This window comes from Phocoena phocoena, chromosome 4 (genome assembly GCF_963924675.1).
Source record: "Phocoena phocoena chromosome 4, mPhoPho1.1, whole genome shotgun sequence".
Classification (NCBI taxonomy): Eukaryota; Metazoa; Chordata; class Mammalia; order Artiodactyla; family Phocoenidae; genus Phocoena; species Phocoena phocoena.
Window position 1 is genome coordinate 119,232,449 of NC_089222.1, and position 20,162 is coordinate 119,252,610.

Genomic DNA, 20,162 nt, shown 5'->3' on the forward strand with positions numbered 1-20,162 from the left:
TGTTTCATAAAAGGAATTATGAATTTTTAATTTCTTCTCAATGCACTGGAATAACTTCTAGGGTCTTTAGATTATATGGTCATAGAAAGTAGGTAAAAAATCCCCTGTCAAAACATCAGGACCTAGGGCTTTTTGTGGAGTAATATCTAGAATAGTTTCAGTGTTTTTTCCTGTGGAAATTGGACTAAGATTTGTAATTCACATGTAATTAATTTGGTAATATATATCGATCTAAGTTTTCAAATTTATTTGAATAGAGCTCTGCAAAGCAGTCCTGTGCGTGTGTCTGTGCATGCATGTGTACATGCATGCATGTATGTGTTTTAATTTCTTTGGTTTCAGTAGTTAATTCCCTTCTGTCATTTCTTACTTTACATCATTTCCTTCCTATACTTTCTTTCTGCTTTTGCTTGATCAGATTAGCTAGTACTTTTTCTCTCTTATTATTTTAAAAAACAAGATTTTAATTTATTAATTAGATCTACTTTTTTATTATTCTCTGATCATTTACTTTTTTTTTTGTGGTACGCGGGCCTCTCACTGCCGTGGCCTCTCCCGTTGCGGAGCACAGGCTCCGGACGCACAGGCTCAGCGGCCATGGCTCACAGGCCCAGCCGCTCCACGGCATGTGGGATCTTCCCGGACCGGGGCACGAACCCGTGTCTCCTGGATCGGCAGGCAGACTCTCAACCACTGTGCCACCAGGGAAGCCCTGATCATTTACTTTTATTTTTATTACTTCCATCATTGTGATACTTTTTGTTTTATATTTACTCTTTTTCTAGTTTTTTAAGACGAGAATTTAATTCATTTACTTTCATTCTTTCTTTGTTATTAAAGTATTTAGTGCAATGATCTTCCTTTTATCAGATATATAGTGTTTTCATTGTCACTTTTTTATTTCTATAATTTCAGTTTATGTTTCCCCTTTTAACCAAGAGTTATTTAATGAAAAGGTGTTCTTTGTTTTTTTACATCCAAGTGGAAGGACTCCCTTGTTTGTTTTTTAAATATAAATATGTAATTTCTTATTTTATGGCCTTATAATTATGGAGTATTATTTATAATACTTTTACTTTATGGAAGTTACTGATATTTTCTGTGCAATTTAATATATGATCAATTTTTGTTAACATTCTCACCTGAGAAGAAAGTGTATTCTTTATTCTTAGAGGTAGAGTTAAATATACATTCATAAGATGTTGGTTATATTGGTTAAATCTTCTATCTCTTCTCTAACTTTTTTGTTCACTTGTTCTGTCTTGTACTGAGAGTGCCATAATAATGTCTTTTATTATTAGTGTTTTTCTCTTCTTGCATCTCTTGTAGATTTTGCCTCATAAAAGCAATGTTTTGATTTCTTTAGACCTTTTTCAGCTGCCTGAATTGATGGATGATTCATAAACTTTTCTCATTGAATGAAATGGCAAGATGCATTGGAATTACCTTATTGCTCTGCATAAAAATAAGATTCCATCGATTCTTTAATATATAAATTCCCTTGACAGAATTCAGAACACATGCATCTTACCTCAAAGTGAATTTTATACTAATTCTATACCAGGCAATACAATGAGAATTGTCTGTGTATATCGTATGAAACACTTTGTCTCAAAAATAATTTTTTTTAATTATAATATTTAGCATTGAATATTTTAGACCATCAAACTATTGACATTTCATGAAAGTTAGCCCCGTGGTTCCCAAACTTGACTGTGCATCATGTTAAGAGCTTGTCACATAGATGCATATGCCCTACCAATGGAATTTTGGTTCAGCATATCTGGATGTGGCCTGAGACCCAGAAACAGAAAATCCAGAACTAGATAGGGGAACCACTGATGTAGTCCTCTCATTTTGCAAGGGTTCCTCTTAAGCAATATTTAATTCCTCACTAACTCACTTTGGTATTCAGATGCATTCAAATCTATTATGTTGCTTTGTTGGTAAATGTCCCCCTTCTGGACCTTTGGCATCATGACATATATTCAACCATTTAAAACATACTTAGCTTGACAATAGGCAGTATTAAGACACTCCTGGATAAAATATAAAAATTTCCTTAAATCTATTACTCTTATCTTCCCAGACAAAAAAAAGTCAGAGGAACTGTACTAGCGTCTGAACTAACAGCCTTAAATAAAGCTGAAGGATGTGATTTTTTAACAAATTTGTTCACCATAAAAAAGAAAGGAAAAACTTTGTACGCCATAGGTATCTGGGCACTTAGTAAAGACTGTGAGTGATAAGAAATATACAAAGAAGGAACATGAAAAGAGATTATTTGGAAAATTATGCAGCAAAACTATGACCATTGAGCTCATTCAAGCAACAGAAATATTAGAAGCCAAGCTCTAATCGTTTGGGGTTTTCCTGGACTTCAAAACAACTAACATCACTTCATAAAGTCAGGTAGGGGAATATTCTGTAAAGTCTTTGTTCTGAGTTTTTAATTGTTTTGCTAAAGCCTCAGGCTCAATTTCAACTGAATTGTTAGACTGAAGTCTCATCCAAACTGACAAAATAAGCAGCGAATCTCTGCAATTCTCTACAAAGTACAAAGGAAAAGAATAGGTTATATAACTGACTACATTGCATTTGGCTGGTAGTTTTTCTGTTAAGCTGGTAGGTGAATTAGTTATCGTCTCCTTCGATTGCAAAATAGATGCAGTGTAGTAATTCAGAGGTTATTCCCATATCCTTTAAGATTGATACTGTGTGTTTACATATTGCACATTGACAATCATTTTCACAAAATTATTGTGAAAGCATTGGTCTTACATTTTTACGTGGTGAAATAGAGACAGAGAGGGAATGCTCTGTCTCGGGCTGTCAGTGTGAATCTCTGAGATGACTGGAGGCTGGGAAAGAAGTTCAAGCCTGTCTTCATTTACCAGGCCAAGATTACTCTACCAAACCAATTTTCAATTTAGATATAAATGTAGTCTTTGATTTCCCTTCATAATATGTGTAAACACATAGAGCCACCTTTGTCCTTATTTCAGGGTTCCTCACCTTCTGGTATTGGAGGCGAAGCAAAAGTCAGGAGAATTCAACTAATTTGAAAAATGACCAAATTATGATTGCCCTGGAGCAGGGCACAGTGTGAGTTTATCAGTGAGTCATTTTATAGCTTCTGATAATGTTTCTATCTCCTGAATCCATCCTCTGCTAATATTCCTATATCTTCCAAAACAACTCCATGGAGGAATTATCAACAAAATTGTTCTTTTGCAATGGAAGCACCTTAATTCATTGAAGTTAAAGCAAATTTTGTCAGTTTTTACTCCAACTCAAAAGATGAAAAATACCATAAGAGAGTCATACGTAACAGATGTTAATATTAAACAAAAGAAAAACTACAAGATCTTTCCATCTTTTGAAAGATAACAAGGTGTCCAACCACTATTTTATTACAGTTCTTGACTATAAATAAGACTAAAGCAGAATCAATAAAATTATTTTACTTAAGAGGTACTCACGCATCTCCAAGAATATTTAAATATCCATTGACATACAGATGTTTGGCTATTCAACAGATGCCTTCCACTGATACATGCAATACTTTCAGTGATATACGCAAACAAAATTGCATTTACTTCAGAGTTTTGAATGTGTCAAAAATGCCCTGGTATATTGCTTAGTAGTTACAAGTAGTAAACAATTATTTGCACAATTATTGATTTGAGATAAGATCATTGTCATCAGATCCTGGTTCAAAGAAAGTAGACACTATAGTTATACTAATAATATATACATTTTAAACAGTATTTAAGGGACCAATTATTTTAAACAATGTTCTTGGTGCAAAGACCCCCTGATAATGACTTTTATCCCCATCACTTCTTTTAGAAACAAACATTGTGGGCAAGAAGATATTATATAAGATTTTAAGCAACTTTGCAACAAAATTTGGTCATGTAAGAATTATTCTTGAGACATTAGTTTGGTTAATAGATGTTCCAGATTTACAATAAGCAGCATCTGTTAGAAAAGTTGTTTTAGAGTTTTTAATTTTACCAAAAGAAGAAAGGAAAATTTTAGTGATTAAGTTCTGCTGTGATAATGCTTAATTAGTTGTGTGATTGTAATAACGATGCTAAGAATAGTAATGTAGCAGTTACCATGTTTTCAATATTTGCTTTGTACCAGGCACATTGCTATGCACTTTACAGTTACACAACTACTGTTATCTTGGGCATTTTGTGTAAGCAGAAGCCACTCTCAGAAAAACTAGGTAACTTCTCCAAGGTTAGACTTATCCATAATTTATACTCATTTCTACAAATGTCTTCTCTCCGTGGTTAAGCTAAATCTTTGAAGAACTGCCTGGATCATGCAATGTAATCATGATACAATGCTACAAGAGTAGTACCAACTCTTTGGGCTTTCTGGATAATAGTAATGATATTAAACTGTACTTGGGGAAATCATTTGACCCTGGGTGTAACTGGGTCCAATGTAATTGTGAAGTTCTTTATAATGGGCTTTGATTGTATCTGGTTTTCTGCTTTGCTGCAGTGAACAGGACTGTGTGTTTGATGAGAGTCACATTGGTATAGCTATAAATGTGATACTACGGATGATTTCATGTGCAACACATGAGACAATTACTTAATGAACAATGACTATAGCATTCTACATTGCCTTTTATTGAGAGTTGCATAAGAAAAACTCTTTTGTATTCCATGAGCTGATGATAGAGTAATTATATAGTATTTTTTTGCAATGGGAAGATTATGAAACTTTCATTATATAAAAACTAAAGAGATGACAATATAAAATTCAGTAAAGATGCCACCTACTCCACATTTCCATACACATGACTATTTTTTCCAATGTTCTCTTTTTGTCTAATTGCACTACAGGAAAGTCTGAACGTTCATTGAATTAGGTAAATTAAATGTGGCTCCTGGTTTCTACTTTTCATTTTAACTCGTTTTTCAGACAAATTGTTGTTTTAAAGTCTTTAGCTCAGAGCTTTAATAAAAAAACAAACAAACAACAAAAAAAAAATTTTGAGAAAACATTTATATGCCCCAAATTTATTGAGTACCAGCTCTGGGCCAGATACCTTGCTTGAGACTTGAGGACAGAAATAAATGATTTAGTCTATTAGTTGAGATATACAAATTAATAAATCATTATTCACAGCTTTTTTACATGAAGTTCATAGCCTCTGTATAAGTCTATGAATACCTTTCAGGGGATTCTTGAAATATTATATGCAAATCATTGTGGGTCTGTGGATATGTACATTTTACTAGGGAGGTGTTCATGGATTTCATCAGGTTCTCCAAAGTTTCATAATGTAAACAAAGTTAGGAATTATTAATCCTCATCTTTCTTGGCAATGTTAACTAGTTTTAGTGGTATAGTTTTTAATATGCAAAGAAATTTTTGTCCAAAAGTACTGTGACTTGCTTAATATCAAGTATCTGTTTAATGGCAGATTTAGAATAAGAATAATAAATTGTCTTTTGACATAATCCAGAGTTGCTTCCCACCATGTATTTATTTCATTAATATTATCTGAATTTTTGTTTAAGCTCTAAAATGTTGGCTAGCCGTATAGCCTGAAACATTTTTTTCCTACATTCTCTTCATCTGTTAAATGGAAACATGGACTTTCATATGCCTCCATGTTTAATAGGGGAAAATTCCAAGCCAGTATTAGACATCCAAACTCTAATTTAGTTTTTATTTCTGCTCAATTTTTGTAAGAAGCGAATGATCACCAGAATTTTTTCGATGTAATTTCCTGGAGGAGACCTAACCTGAGAATGTTGTCCGTCCAAGTCACAATATCTTTGATGTCTAATAATCTTTGTTCATCATAAAGATAAATCACAAAGGAAAGATTCCATTTACTTCATCTATTCTCTGCCAACTAGGACAAGGGCATAACTGAACAGAGTTTTAGATATTTCAACAGGATTGGGCCAGATGTTCTGGTTAGATAAGTAAACCAGATAGCAGGGTTAGTCTGCGTAGCCCATTCTCCACGCATTCTCATAGCCGTCAGTGGTTTGCTTTGCCTTTTTCGTTTGTTTGTTTGCTTAGCATTAAGATTTGGTTTCGCCATCAGGAAAATGGTGTTTATCATTTATCAGTGTAAATCATAACAACTTAGTGCTTTCTTATAAGACCTCAGAGAGTCACTTTTATCAATATAATATATAAACACACATTGGTTATTTATAATCCTTCTGTGAAAGCTGCATTAAAGATTTTACTTGTTTTTAGTGGAAAAGTTAGAAGACATGATCTTTTCAAAAAAGATAATGTGTGTTCCTCTTTCGTCATTATGAAGAGTAAAGTTCATGTTACATTTCATGTACTTATCTAACATTTTACCACCCTAGGGACTGAAACATAGAAGGAAATTAGGTCAGACTTAGCCTTTATAAAGGCATTTTTACTCTGACACACCACTGGGTGGAGTACATTGCTAGCCCAGAATCTAATGTTACTGTATTGTAGGGTGTTTCTGTGCCAGATGAGAGAAACTCCTAATCAACGTTGAGGTTTTGTGTATTGTTTTAAAAATCTGGGCGTGTTTAATAAAGGCTAAATATTAGAATATAATACCAACATTGAATATGCCCTGGCATTATAACTTTCAAGATTCAATCCATCTTCTCTACACCCATGGGAGATAAGGTTTGATACCCTGCCTAGAAAACTCAGAAAGAATTATTTGGATGAAGGCCATTTTATGTTCTCTTCAAAAGAGCAGCTGCAATTTGGGCTGAATTAGTGCTTTAACGCTACTTGGAAAAGCATAAAGCTTATTTTTGATAATGGAATCAAACTGTACCCAGATATTGAATTTGACTTTTCATTTGATGTTGCTTTGAAACAGCTTATATTGGAGCTGAGCCCTAATCTTACAATAAAATGAACTGTCAGATGCTCTGTGGGACTATCGTTGTCAATAGCGTTTACCTGAATTTGGCCTTCAGAACTTTAAGAATAAGAATGATTTCCTAGTAGGTGTTGGTTCTGTATGATTTTCAATTTCCCCCATTCCTCTCTTATCTCTTTAATTCTTTCTTTCTAATGCTGGAAAAATGAAATTTACCGATCAAGTCTAAAAATCTCCAACCTTACAAATTTACTGTGCCTCAAACTTTGCAGTCTAATAAAATTACAAGATTTCTATAAAACTATTTAGAATCTATAGTTCTAAATATATGGGTGCATATCTCAAGTAAGTATTTTATGTTCCTTGTAAGAGAGGATTCTCACTTTGACAATTCTTTTCTCTTTGTTTCTTTTATTCCTTTAATTTCATTTTCCTGCTCACATTACACTTCCTCGTTTCTTCTAAGCTTTCAGCTCTCAAACCTCAGCCTATAACTTTCATGCTTCTGAAGCAGCCCTCATTCTCCATTTTCTATTCTAAAATGAATTCTTTCGACTGTGTTTGTTAATAATGTCATATTTTCACTTCACTTAAATTTTCTTTCCAGTGCTATTACAGATTCTTTATTTCTCCTTTCCTCCTCACCCCTCCCCACCCCCACCCAAGTATAGCATCTCATCTATTTCTCTATATGAAGCTATGGTTTACCCAAGGGAGGGACTTTCTCATGCATGCAGCTCAGTGCTATGATGATTTCAATGGTGCCAGCATATTTTAACCACATCATTATCGTGTAGTCTCAAAGCCTTGCTCGCTGAAAACACCATCTTTAAAAGGATTTCATTTCCATTAATCAATTTTAAAACTTGAGATTCAAGCACATAATGCATTTATTAGAATGTCCCCTACTTGTTCCCACATTCATTTCATTCTCTTGACTATCTAAGAAAAAGGAATTGTGCAGGAGTCTTTTCTCTCTCCATGCTTACCTCTCCTTTCTATATCCCACCGAGCCCCTCCAAGTCTATTCTTCCATACAGTAGTTAAATCAGAGCATGCGGCAGGACCGCATTGTGTGAACTGGTGGCCACACAAGTACTTTGTATTCACTGGAGGTTTAAAAGTACAGCAGCTGCATATAAATATGCATAGTTGAGAGATTCATGATGGTGCCTCCTCATTCTAGTGCTGGTTGGCTGTAGTGCAGGCACTACAAATCAGTGAACATTTTCCCCATCCATCAGCTGCTCGCTTGCAAGCAGACAAAACACTTACAATGCCAGAAACCCACAGAGAGCTCCTTAGTGAACGAAACCTCACTGTCACAAGATTCAAAATAGCCCTATCCCTCCCACCCTGAATCTCCACAGTTCTCGACCTCAAATGTCTTTTTTATCCAATGTGGATCGCAAGCACTTGAAAAATAACATGAGAAAAGAAAGAGAAAAAAAAAGGGGCAATGATAAATCAGGGTTGGAGGGTCCTCACGTTACACTTGTCATAAAACAAAGGATTCTTTGAGCATTAACCTTTTAGAGAATAAAATAAAGATGGATTTGCTTATGTTGACTATACCGCTTTATAGCTGTAGGGTGTGAGTGTTGAAGCATTTAAGTATGCAAAGCATTGTGCCATGCTCTGGCAGACATTTGTAATTTATCCATAGTTATTTGATGGCTTTGGGTGTTGAAGGAGTTATAATATGCTGATATGAGAAAAATAAATCATAGGTATATTTAATAAGTAGAAATCATGTTTTCTCCCATTGATTGAACAATTTTTGCAGAGGGCTCAGATATATTTATATTGTCAACCATTCAATCCATGTAGAAATTTTAATAAAAGCTTAATTTCATTTAATAAAATTTCCCGTGAAATAGATTAACGAACCAAATGTATATTTCTTGGTGAAAAGGTATACATTCATCACATCTAGAGAACAAATCTATTTTTCATTTTTAGATAGATAACATTAGCAACAAAAATAGTTTATTCTTGTGTAGAGTGAGTACTTAGCTATTCATCAGTTTATAACACTTTCTGACAACTTGCCAATCAACTTACCAATAAGAGCAATAATCAATTAGATTTCTCATTCATTTTTTCAACTATTTGTCAAATACTGTAGCACTATGCAACATAAAATAATATATGATAATATCTATAGTCCCTGTTTTGAAGATGTGAATATTCTTGTTAGGGAGATAAGAAATACAGTTATACAGGGCTTCCCTGGTGGCGCAGTGGTTGAGAGTCCGCCTGCCGATGCAGGGGACACGGGTTCGTGCGCCGGTCCGGGAAGATCCCACATGCCGCGGAGCGGCTGGGCTTGTGAGCCTGTGCCCTGCAACGGGAGAGGCCACAACAGTGAGAGGCCCGCATACCACAAAAAAATAAATAAATAAAAAAGAAATACAGTTATACAAATGACCATGTGACTTTCAAATTTCAAAAGAAGTCTAGTTGGGGTTTGGCATGTTCAAGATATTTAGTAAATATTTGGTAAGTATATATGACATATTGATTTAAAACTTATCTAGCTGATTAATATGTTTGGTTACCATATTGCAGGAAGGGTAAAAACAAATACAGTCAAGGTAGTTATAATTGTCCATAACTATGGGTCAGAGAAGCTGACTTAGCCCATGTTTTGTTTGCTCATAAGCAGCAAAACCAAAATTCAAACCCCTATCTGCTTAACTACAGAGTCCATCCACTCACTTCCACTGTGCCATGTTGAATTACAAGACAGGATGTGATAATTGCTCTAGTGGATCAGAGGAGGTAAAGATCACTTCCAGCTGGGATGACCAAAGAAGACATCATTAAGAAGGAGTAGCATTTGAGCAAAAGCCTTTGAAGAACAGGCACAGCAACAAAGCAGAAACTACAGGCAGGGGTGAACACCGGTGAAACCTTATGACTCTGGAAAACAAGTTGCCAGATAGACAAAGGACATCTCTTTCAGTGAAATGGGTGCTGTAAATAATACCACTTTTAGAGAATTGCCAACAGGACTCCTCACTTATTAGAAATGGAATCCACAAAGTGATTTATATTTCAGATTTCAAAAAGAAGTCAAACTGTCTGGATCCCGGTTTCTTCATTTCTAAAGTAAGGATTTGAACAAAGTAACCAATGAAGACTCCTCTTGGGGGTTCTGTTTTATAATACTTTTATTTTCATTTTTCTCAGAATACAAAACAAAAAAGCTAGAAGTAGCTGATTCAGTGTATACTAGTTATATAACCTGTGTATATGTAATTATTCTTAGAATACAAAGCATATCTAGATATTCAGATATCTATATGTCTATATCTATATATAAATAAGTTATTTGCAGTTAACTGGCTAATCTAAGCTCTAAATTTAATTTCAAGAGAGCATTTTTTTTGGGGGGGCCATGATGTTTCCCCATTTTGCTTCCCATTAGTGTTGGAATACAAACTAATTCTTGAAACAATTTAATCAATACTTAAAGAGAAAGTGAACATATATCAAGTACATGATAAATACAAAATTTGGGGATTATGCACTCTTTCATAATATCTGTTTCTGTATTTCAACTATTGGAGAAGATACAGAGATTGGAATATTAGATATTAAATCATCAATAAAAAGGCCTTTTTGCAGTCTTAAATGTTTTGAGTAGATTCACATATTTTCCACTTATCTAGCCTATAACTCAGACAATGCTCAAAGCAATATTTTGGCAATGTTTATCAAATATGTATCAATGATATATATACGTATATATCAGATGAATATATTGTGTGTGTGTGCACACACATGCATGCATGTAAACAAGTTAAGGAACATGAGAACTTAAAAGAATGATACAGTACTTATTTTTTCCTGACTTCAAATCTTTTTTTCTTTCTGTCAACATTTTCCCCTAATTTTCCTTCCCAAACAAGAAAAGAGAACAAAGAGAGAAGTGTTTTGTTTGAATTTAGGGTAAGAATAAAATCAAACATCATTTTTCTCATAATTTTTGCAAAGGCTATTAAAGGGATATTAGTGGGGAGCTCTTCCTTGAATAGAATTGCCCTGGATAGAATTCCATCCTGCCATTGTTGCTGCCAAGCACATTCAGGGGGAACTGGATGTTGTGAGAGTCTCAGACTCTCATTTTCCATCTCACTGTTTCTCTTATGTCCTAAGGTAGTATGTTTGGGTAAATACTTATTTGATTCCAATCTATTTGAGTTGAATTTATTAGGTTTGTTTTAGTGATTTGAATTAAACTGAACCCCACTTGTAGCGAACAATGCAATGCTTTGATCATTTTCATTCTGGTTCTGATCTTAAGTGGGACAGTTTAAGCTTATTTTGGTTAAATCAGTTTATGGTCAAATTGGCTAATCTTCTTAACAAATATTTACTGAGCACCAACTACATTCATTAGCACTCAGTCTTGTTACAAAGAAAGGACACATAACAAGATTTCTAACCTTGACGGCTTATATTTTATGTTGAGAAATAGTATTAAATCCTTGAAAACTTAACCAATTTATTAAACTCTTACATACATGAATGCTAAATGAGTGATAAGGTATACAAAGGCCTTTGGAAGTTCAGAGACCAGGAACTTACATTAAGTCCTGGCTTTGTAACTAGGCAGTTTTGGCACCACTTTCTAATGGGAGAAAACTCTCTAGATAAATTTGCCCTCTGTTGCATGCTGAGCAGATTCAAGTTGAAAACAACTGCTCCAGGCAGTGAAAATAGTTGAAACAATTTGTGCAGATAATCACTTAATAAAAAGTAGATGAAACCGGAGCAATGGGTAGATTGCAGTAAAATTTGCTATCATAACATGAAAAAAACATCCCTTCAGAAGAGAAAGGGTATGATCTTAAGTTAGAAGAACTTTAGTTTTATAAATGCATTTCTGGTGGGAAGCATGAGTTACTTTTCAATAGAATCATTGATTTTTGTCAAATAAAATTGTCAAACTTATACCATGTAATAATTAAGAACAAACATTATTTAGTAATTTCAAAATCAGTCATGGAATTGAATACTTATATTTCAAGAAAAAAGAATATGAATAAATACCAAAAATGTACAACAACATCTTAAGGCTGGAACTTGAATAGTATGTTAACCTAATAACCCTTAAGTCTTTCCATTTTTCTTCGTTACCATCTATATAATCACCTATTTAAGTAAGCAGCAGGTCTAGTAATGTGTTAGGTTGGGACCAACATTCAGATGTGCATTGCTTCAAGTTAGTCCATTTACACTCTCAGTGAACTTGGAAATCTGTTTCAAATCATATAAATCTCAGATTTCTCAGCAACAACATGTAAAATAATAATTGTTACCAAACCTACCTTCCAGAATTGTGAGGGCTCTGTAGGAAGTAAATGAGTATGCTCTAAAAGTGATGCAGCCCACATTTGAGACATTGTCATTGCTGTTATATTACCTGCTTTGTTCTGTGATAATTTTCTTCTAATGTTCAAAAAGTCAAGTATGTTTTAAATTCTACCTTTTAATAAATTTCCTGTAGACAGAAATTGTGTTATTTCTTGTCTCTTCTTCTCTTATAAAATTGATAAAAATTTTGTCTGATATACACATTTATTATTTTAATCAGTAGCTGGAGGAAAGGTGAATGCATATTAAAAATAATTATAAAATCTGTCACTAGAAAAACTGCAATTGTGGACAAAATAATCAGAAAACTACTTCTAAATTAATGATTAGAGTGTAATGTGTGAGCTTTTTAATCGATTATTGAGTGCTGGATTCCAAAACCATGTTATTTCTTAAAATCTAAGTCTGCTGAAGAGGAATAAAAACAAATGTCTTAAGATTAAAAAACTAATTTTATATTGAAAACTTACTATTGAGTCCACAATAAAGTGCTACATAGCAGGAATATTATTAGCTAAACAAACATAAATTTGGCTAAAAATTTGACCAAATTGACATTTCATTGTCAGTGTTCATGCACTGTCTATTCAGTTTCAAATAAAATTCTGGCCACCCAAAAACACCTAGGTAACAGGACATCATCTCATCTACAAAGTGATTTGTTTATTTCTTCCTAAGCTGTTTGGGTCCAGATAGTGATTTGAAATGTTATTCATCTCTGATTTGAAAAATATTGGGTTGTTCTTAATTTGCCATTTCCTAACTCACTCACGGGTTCTCATAGACAAAGCCAAGAAATTTCTCCCTGTGTAGTCGGGGTAATGCTTTGGGCTTTAGAATAAGATCTAGAAAGTTCAGATTCTAACTGTACCACATTATGCATAGGGCCAGTTATTCAATCTCTAAGGTTCCTGCTCTGTGAGAATGGAGATATCACTTTTTTCCAAATTTCATGTATTGGTGAAAGGGGATATGTATAGCAGAAATGAACTAGCTTGATGCCTACCCCTTGCTGAATACTTAGTAATTATTAGTGTTGCTATTCATCCAGTCATTAGGTATTTATCTGTCAAGTACTGTGCTAGGAAGTGAGGATGTGAAGATGGAAGTGACACATTCTCTGCCCTTAAGGAATGTTCAGTATGGTGGATGAGAGAGAGATGGGACAGACTAAAGAGGCAGGCAATTATAACACAGTATAAGTATGCTGAAGGGTAAGCAGAAAGAGCTAATGAAACATAAAAATGTCTAACTCAGATTTAAGAAAAGAGAGCTACTTGAGTATTGGTTGAATCATTCAGACAAGTATTTATTTCGGGCCTACTATATACTAGTCATTGCCCAAAAAGCTAGAGATATGGTGCGAAGAAAAACAGATATTGTGTGTTCTGTGGGGAAGGTATCATCTTGTGGGAGAAGACAGTATTCTAATAATTACTACAATAAATATAAAAACACAGCTATAACAGTTGCTACTAACTAACAGTTGCTACTGATCACAGCTATAACAGTTGCTACTCTCAACTGAGGGTGATTTTGCTCCTCCCAAGAGGCAACTGTCAATGTCTGGAGATTTTTTGAGTTGTCCCAGCTGAGGGAGTGCTACTGTCATGTAATGGGTAGAGGCCATGGATACTGCTTAACATCCTACAACACATAGTATAGGACCCCACAATAAAGAAATATCTAGGTCAAAATGCCCATTGTGCCAAGGTTGGGAAATCCTGAAGAAATTCCACCACTCTTTATAGAGTATAAGCCCATGATGGCAGGGGTGCTTCTGTTTTTTACACTGACATAAGCCCAGTGCCTAGAAACATGCCTGTCATATAATAGGTACAGACGTCCCTCAGTATCCACCGGAGATTGGTTTCAAGATCCACCACGGATACCAAAATCCATGGATGTTTTGGTCCCTTAGTCACCCCCGTATCCATGGGTTCTGCATGGGCCAACTCTGCATCCATGGATTCAGCCAACCCAGAATCGTATGCAGTTGGTTGAACACACAGATGCAGAACCCGGGGATACAGAGGGTCACTGCACTTAGTAAATATCTGTTGGGTAAATGAATTGGTTGTGACTGACCACCTGAAAAAGTGAATAGCATATTCAAAAGTCTGGGCTTAGAGTAAGTAGTTTATGTTAAGAAGCTGAAAGGAGACTAATGAGTCTGGAATCAAAGCAAGCAAGAGGATCATTCCATTGATAAAACCAATGAGAATGGGCTTATAGATATTTAAAATCTAGTTGCAAGTCTCGATCACTTTTTATGTAAAACCTAAATTGTTCCTCCTGAAATTTCATACAGTTTCTTTTTATTCTGCTCTCACTGGAGAACACATTATACACGTTTAAGTAAATGCAACCCTTTTTTATTGGTCAAAGAAGTCTAAAATATTCTCAGCCTATCATTTTTATCTTTGCTGATTTCTGTTTTCAAGGTCCTCAGAATTGTGGTCTACATCAAGAACACCAGACAAGAATCAATTAATGACTTAGACAATTTTATGTGTGAGAACCGATAACTCTGGGAGGGATTGGGTTCCTTAGAGTGGTAGTTCTGGAGGGTGTGGGTAGGATGCTGGGGCAGAAATAGGATGGATATTTCAAAAAAGCGGCACAACTGTCTATTCCTGCCATTTGCATCCAACCAAAAAAGTGGAACATTACTTTATCGGGTGATGTGCTTTGACTCCCTGGATGAGGCAGTGTCTACCCTTTAGCAGCTCTCCCAGCTCCCTATCATTTCTTAATGATGCCTACATTATAAATATTTTTCTTTCTCCTTTACCAGTGGGGAAAGGGTTCAACAGTCTGTGAATTAAGCATGGTAAAAATAATACTGATAGTGATTACATTTGTGAAAATCTTAGAACATATTATGGATCAGCAAAAGCACCAACATATTACAAGCTTGCACACTCTTTCTCTCTCTCTCTCTCTGTAATAATATATTCTAAGCAGTTCATCCCATCTATGATTACCTGAACTGCTTCAGCTTTCCTTAATCAAGCAGGAAAATATGCCCTACTGTGTGCATACATGTACACACACACATTTTCGCCAGTCACTGCTCCTAAGGGTACAGTAATAGCCCTCTGCATTTGAAGGCAAAGGGATGTCTGGGAGTACATGGGTAGTGTAAATGTGGAAGGGAAGGAGAGGCTAGGGGGCATGCAGCTGGGTGTGTTTATCTCTACTCATTTCAGGTTCCATTCTATTTGAAAAAGGGAGAGTGTAGCTAAAAAGCAGGCATAATTAACAAACCATTTAAATATTTTAGCCATTAAAAAAAAATCTATATATTTATTTTTGGCCGTGGCATGCAGGATCTTATTTCCCCGACCAGGGATGGAACCAGAGTCCCCTGTAGTGGAAGCACAGAGTCTCAACCACTGGACCTCCAGGAAAGTCCCCTTAGCCAATTTACATCAAATCATGCATGTGATATCCAATATTCTTATTTTTGAAATTGTGTTACTATATACTTTTGTATAGTTTATACAATAGTATTATGCATCTAAGTAGCTGATTAACAAATATTAACAAATAATTAACAAAACTCAATTACTCCAAGTTCAACTTGTAAAATTGTGTAATTTTTTTGTTATCTGAGTGTACCACCCTTTTAACATTGATGTAACTGAAGAATTTAAAGAGTCATAAACTGAAATTTTAGAAAAAGTACCTAAAACCTAGCAGAGGTATTCCTGGGGTCTCTTTCCATGCCCCAGTGGAACAGTGGAAAACCCATATCAATCTATTGCCCACCTTGAAGATTTTCTAGTACAGATGAAAAGTTTCATTTTTCTGGTGGATGAAGGAACTTCAGGAGTAATTGTGTCTACATCATGACATTTATTGAATTAGACTAAATCAAGAATGGGGGCCATGATCTGTGGGCTGAGCAAACCTCACTCCCATGTAGGACAGTAATTCTTATCCCTATCTGAGCATCAGAATCACCCTGGGAACCTTTCAGAATGCACGTGCCTTGGACCCATTCCTGGATATTCTGCTTCAGTAGGTCTAGAGTGGAGTGTTGGCATGTATATTTTGAAAAGACTCCTGGGTAGGTCCTGTGTACTTTGTGGATTAGAAATCACCAATCTAGGGTTTTCTTCTCACAGTCATGTTATGAGGGTCTCTAATATTTGGAGAGTTCTCTACCGGACGGAATGTTAAGAGACTCCATTCTTTAGGACAGTGACGTACCACCCTATGATTTTTGGATGTAGACTAACCTAACTTGTCCTGAGTTTCTTCCCACATTTTTACTTGTGATTAACGCTTTATCACAAAAGCAAAGCCCTACATGTTTTGCCCGTGTTTAAATAATATTTCAAAGAGAATTTCTTATAGTGTAAAATATCTCCAACTACTAATTTATTTTAAAAGATTCCTTTTTAAGTAATATAGATTAATAAATCCTGTATGCTTCTTTGAGAAATAATAATTTAGAGAAATATTTGCAAAAGACAGTGATAATGAAGGAAATAACAATAGGTATAAATAACAAATAAATGCATAATAGTTTTCCCTTATAGAACACCTTTATATCTAGTGTCTAACCCATTAGATTATAGGCATTCTGAAGCTCACATGTATTTTAATTAAAATGTGATTCATCCTTCTATATATTTAAAATAATATAGAAATGACCTATTTTTGAATTAGTATTTCATTTTTATGTTATATGTACAAGGAAGAAATCATAGCCTTGCTTTTATTTATTCAATAAACATAAGAAAACCTTTATCAGGTAATTTTAAAATATAATTTCTGCCTTTATAATGCTACTGAAACTACTCCGCTACTATGAACACCTGATGAGGTTTAGTTGCAGATCCAAGGGACACATGTAGTTCTTACTTTATTGGACTTCTCAATGCATTTGACTTGGACCACCATGCTGTTTGAAACTTTATTGACTTCTGTGACTCTCCCCATTCTTCTCCTTCTAATTTTTCACTATTCCTCCTCTCTATGTCCAGGAACACTATTATCTGTCATTCTTGAATTTCTTGTCCCTACACTCTACATAGTGTTTCTAGGTAGCAAACTGATTCTCATAATTTCAACTCTTACTAGTAGGAGTTTCCCCAATTTTTATCTCCAGCGAAATGACTTCTCACCTGAGTCACATATTCACTGCCCTCTAGGTGGCTGTACCAGTATCTTAAATTTTGAAGCCACGTCTCAGCATTTCCTCTTCAAATCTGCTGTAACTCTAACACCTGCTATCCAAGGTGATGGCATCGGAATGAACCAGTTTCCAAGCTGAAATTTAAGTCACCTGTGACTCCTTCCACATCATCTCCCATACCTGACCCCTCCTAATATGGCCTCCTAAATATTTCTTTCTTTCTTTCTTTTTTTTTTTTTTTGGCTGTGTCGAGCAGCTTATGGGATTTTAGTTCCCTGACCAGGGATTAAACCCAGGCCCTAAGCAGTGACAGTGTGGAGTCCTAACCACTGGACTGCCAGGGAATTCTTAAATATTTCTTGAAACTTTCCTTCCTCTCCCTGTGTATTCCCACTGCTCTGGTTTAGGACTCTCATCATCCCTCTTTTGAACTGTTACAAAACCCTCTTAATTTGTTTCACCATTCCAATTCTTACCTGAGCAATCTACAATTAAATAAAAATCTTAACATATTACCACTCACATACACTGAAGGACATCAACTATGTATAACAGGAATAGCAAATATGCCATCAACGCCATGACTCCGTTGCAACTATGGAAATTTTAGTAACTAAAATATTCAAATTTAATAAATCCTAATATTCATCCAGAATCCTTCTCAAAACAGAAGCCAAGCCACCCAGTTACATCATAAAAGCTTTGGCAATAAGAGTAAATTCACAAAAAAAAAAAAAAAAAGAGTAAATTCACTTGCCATGTTGATTAGGATAAACCCCTTTGTACGACACAAGTTCATCCATGATCTGGCGTTTGTCAAATTCTCCAATTTCATCTCCATCCACTCCCTGCCTCATATTCTATGTAATGCTTCAGTGATAGTCTTTTCTTTCTTAACCGTACTGTTTCTTCCTTCTGGGCTTTTGCTTATGCTGACCTCTGTGTCTGGAGGCTTTCTCTTCACACCTCCAACTTTTTGCCAATTTCAATTCCAGTTAATTCTTTCCTGTCCTTGTGGAGCCAGCCTAGTCTGTACCTCGTCCTGACTCCAGTGAGAGATGATGCCTCTAATCCATGTTCCTGTAGTATCCTGTGCATATTTCTACCACTGTCTGTCATTGCTCTTATTTTTCTTGATTATAATTTTTTCCAATTATGTGTTTGTCCAGATGATAGGAGTCTTGAAACAGAAACGCAGTTTTATTATTACTCTTTGCAATCTGAGGACAACTTAAACAGTAACTAGCACATAATCAAACACTATATAAGATGAATTAATTAATTTTAAAAGTATTGCTGCAAATGGGGAAAAGTGGGTACATATAGGAGAGGTTTTCATCTTTTTACAGCAAAAGTCATCAACTTCTGACATGTACTCTCCAGCCTCATAAAGTCCACCCCAGTTCACATAATTAATTCATGTTGTCAGGTTGCTATAGGAATTAGAGTTTCAGACATCTGTCTAAATGCCAGAAACACTAAATACATTTTCCATAAAAATGTATATTTAAATGATCACTGCATTAATGACTTCAGAGAAAACAAACTTTTGTTTTTTTTGCAAATTGCCTCTAAATTCTGGGGTTTTGTCATGAATTATTGTTATGTATCATACATCGAAGTTATATATATTTTGTGTTTTTTGTCTTTGCCCATATTTAAAACAACACATATTGACTTATCGGTGCAATGTAAGTACTATTTATTCATCTCATCAACATGCTTTGCCTTCATATAGTTGCAGAACATCTAATAGAAGTAAGTGTTTCAAGGTAGTTTTTATAACATAATTCATACTACTTTTCTGGTCTTCTTAGTCATAAACTGAAGATATAACTTTGCCTTCAGTGAAATTAGCTATAAGAGCTCTATTTAGCCTGGAGAAAATTTCTATTAAAATCCACTTTAATATGGCAATAGATTTTTAGAGTCCTCAGTCAAAAAATTTTGTTCTCTTGAATTTTACTTGTATGTTTCTTTTGTAAAACTAGACAGAAATGACTCTATGCTAATACAGTATTCCCATATTGTCTGAGTCTAAATTCTTGATCAAGGTGTGTGTGTGTGTGTGTGTGCACATTGTAAAGAATGTGAGAAGAAAGAGACAGAGGAAAAAAAGGGTCAGTTTCAAAATACAAATGCTGTGTCATTTGATCCAATAATACATGAGCTTTCAAGCTGGAACTTAGGTGAACTGGATCTCATATTTTACATGGAATGTTTTGAGAACCATGAGACAGCTACATGAAATATTTCCACTTGATTCACCAAAACATCAGTAAATAGTGCAAAGTAGTTTTCTCTTTGGTGTCTGAATATTATCTGGTGACTCCTAGAGTTGGAATGTGTTGAAATAAAATTGTTTGTCTTAAAATATGAGACAATATGTGCACTGGCCAGTTCACAGAGATGAATGGGAGGCTCTCCAGACATATCATAAAAAATTGCAGGGAAAAATATCTGTATGACAAATAGAAATAGTTCCCTTTTTATCCTTGTTTCAAGTTAGCTAGGGAAACCAACTTCATTTACAGGAAAATGGAGAAGGAAAATCTGGCCAAGGAAATGACTGATTCTGGGCTTTCATAAGTATGTGTTTCTATGTGTGGGAGTACAGATAGGAATCATTTTCTCTGAATGATGTTGTAGCCCAATTCATTCATTCACTAGTGTTTCCTGAGCACTTACTACATGCCAGGGATGATAAGCAAAACAAAGAATTGACCCCACCTCACAGAGCTTACAGTTTAGTGGCAGAGA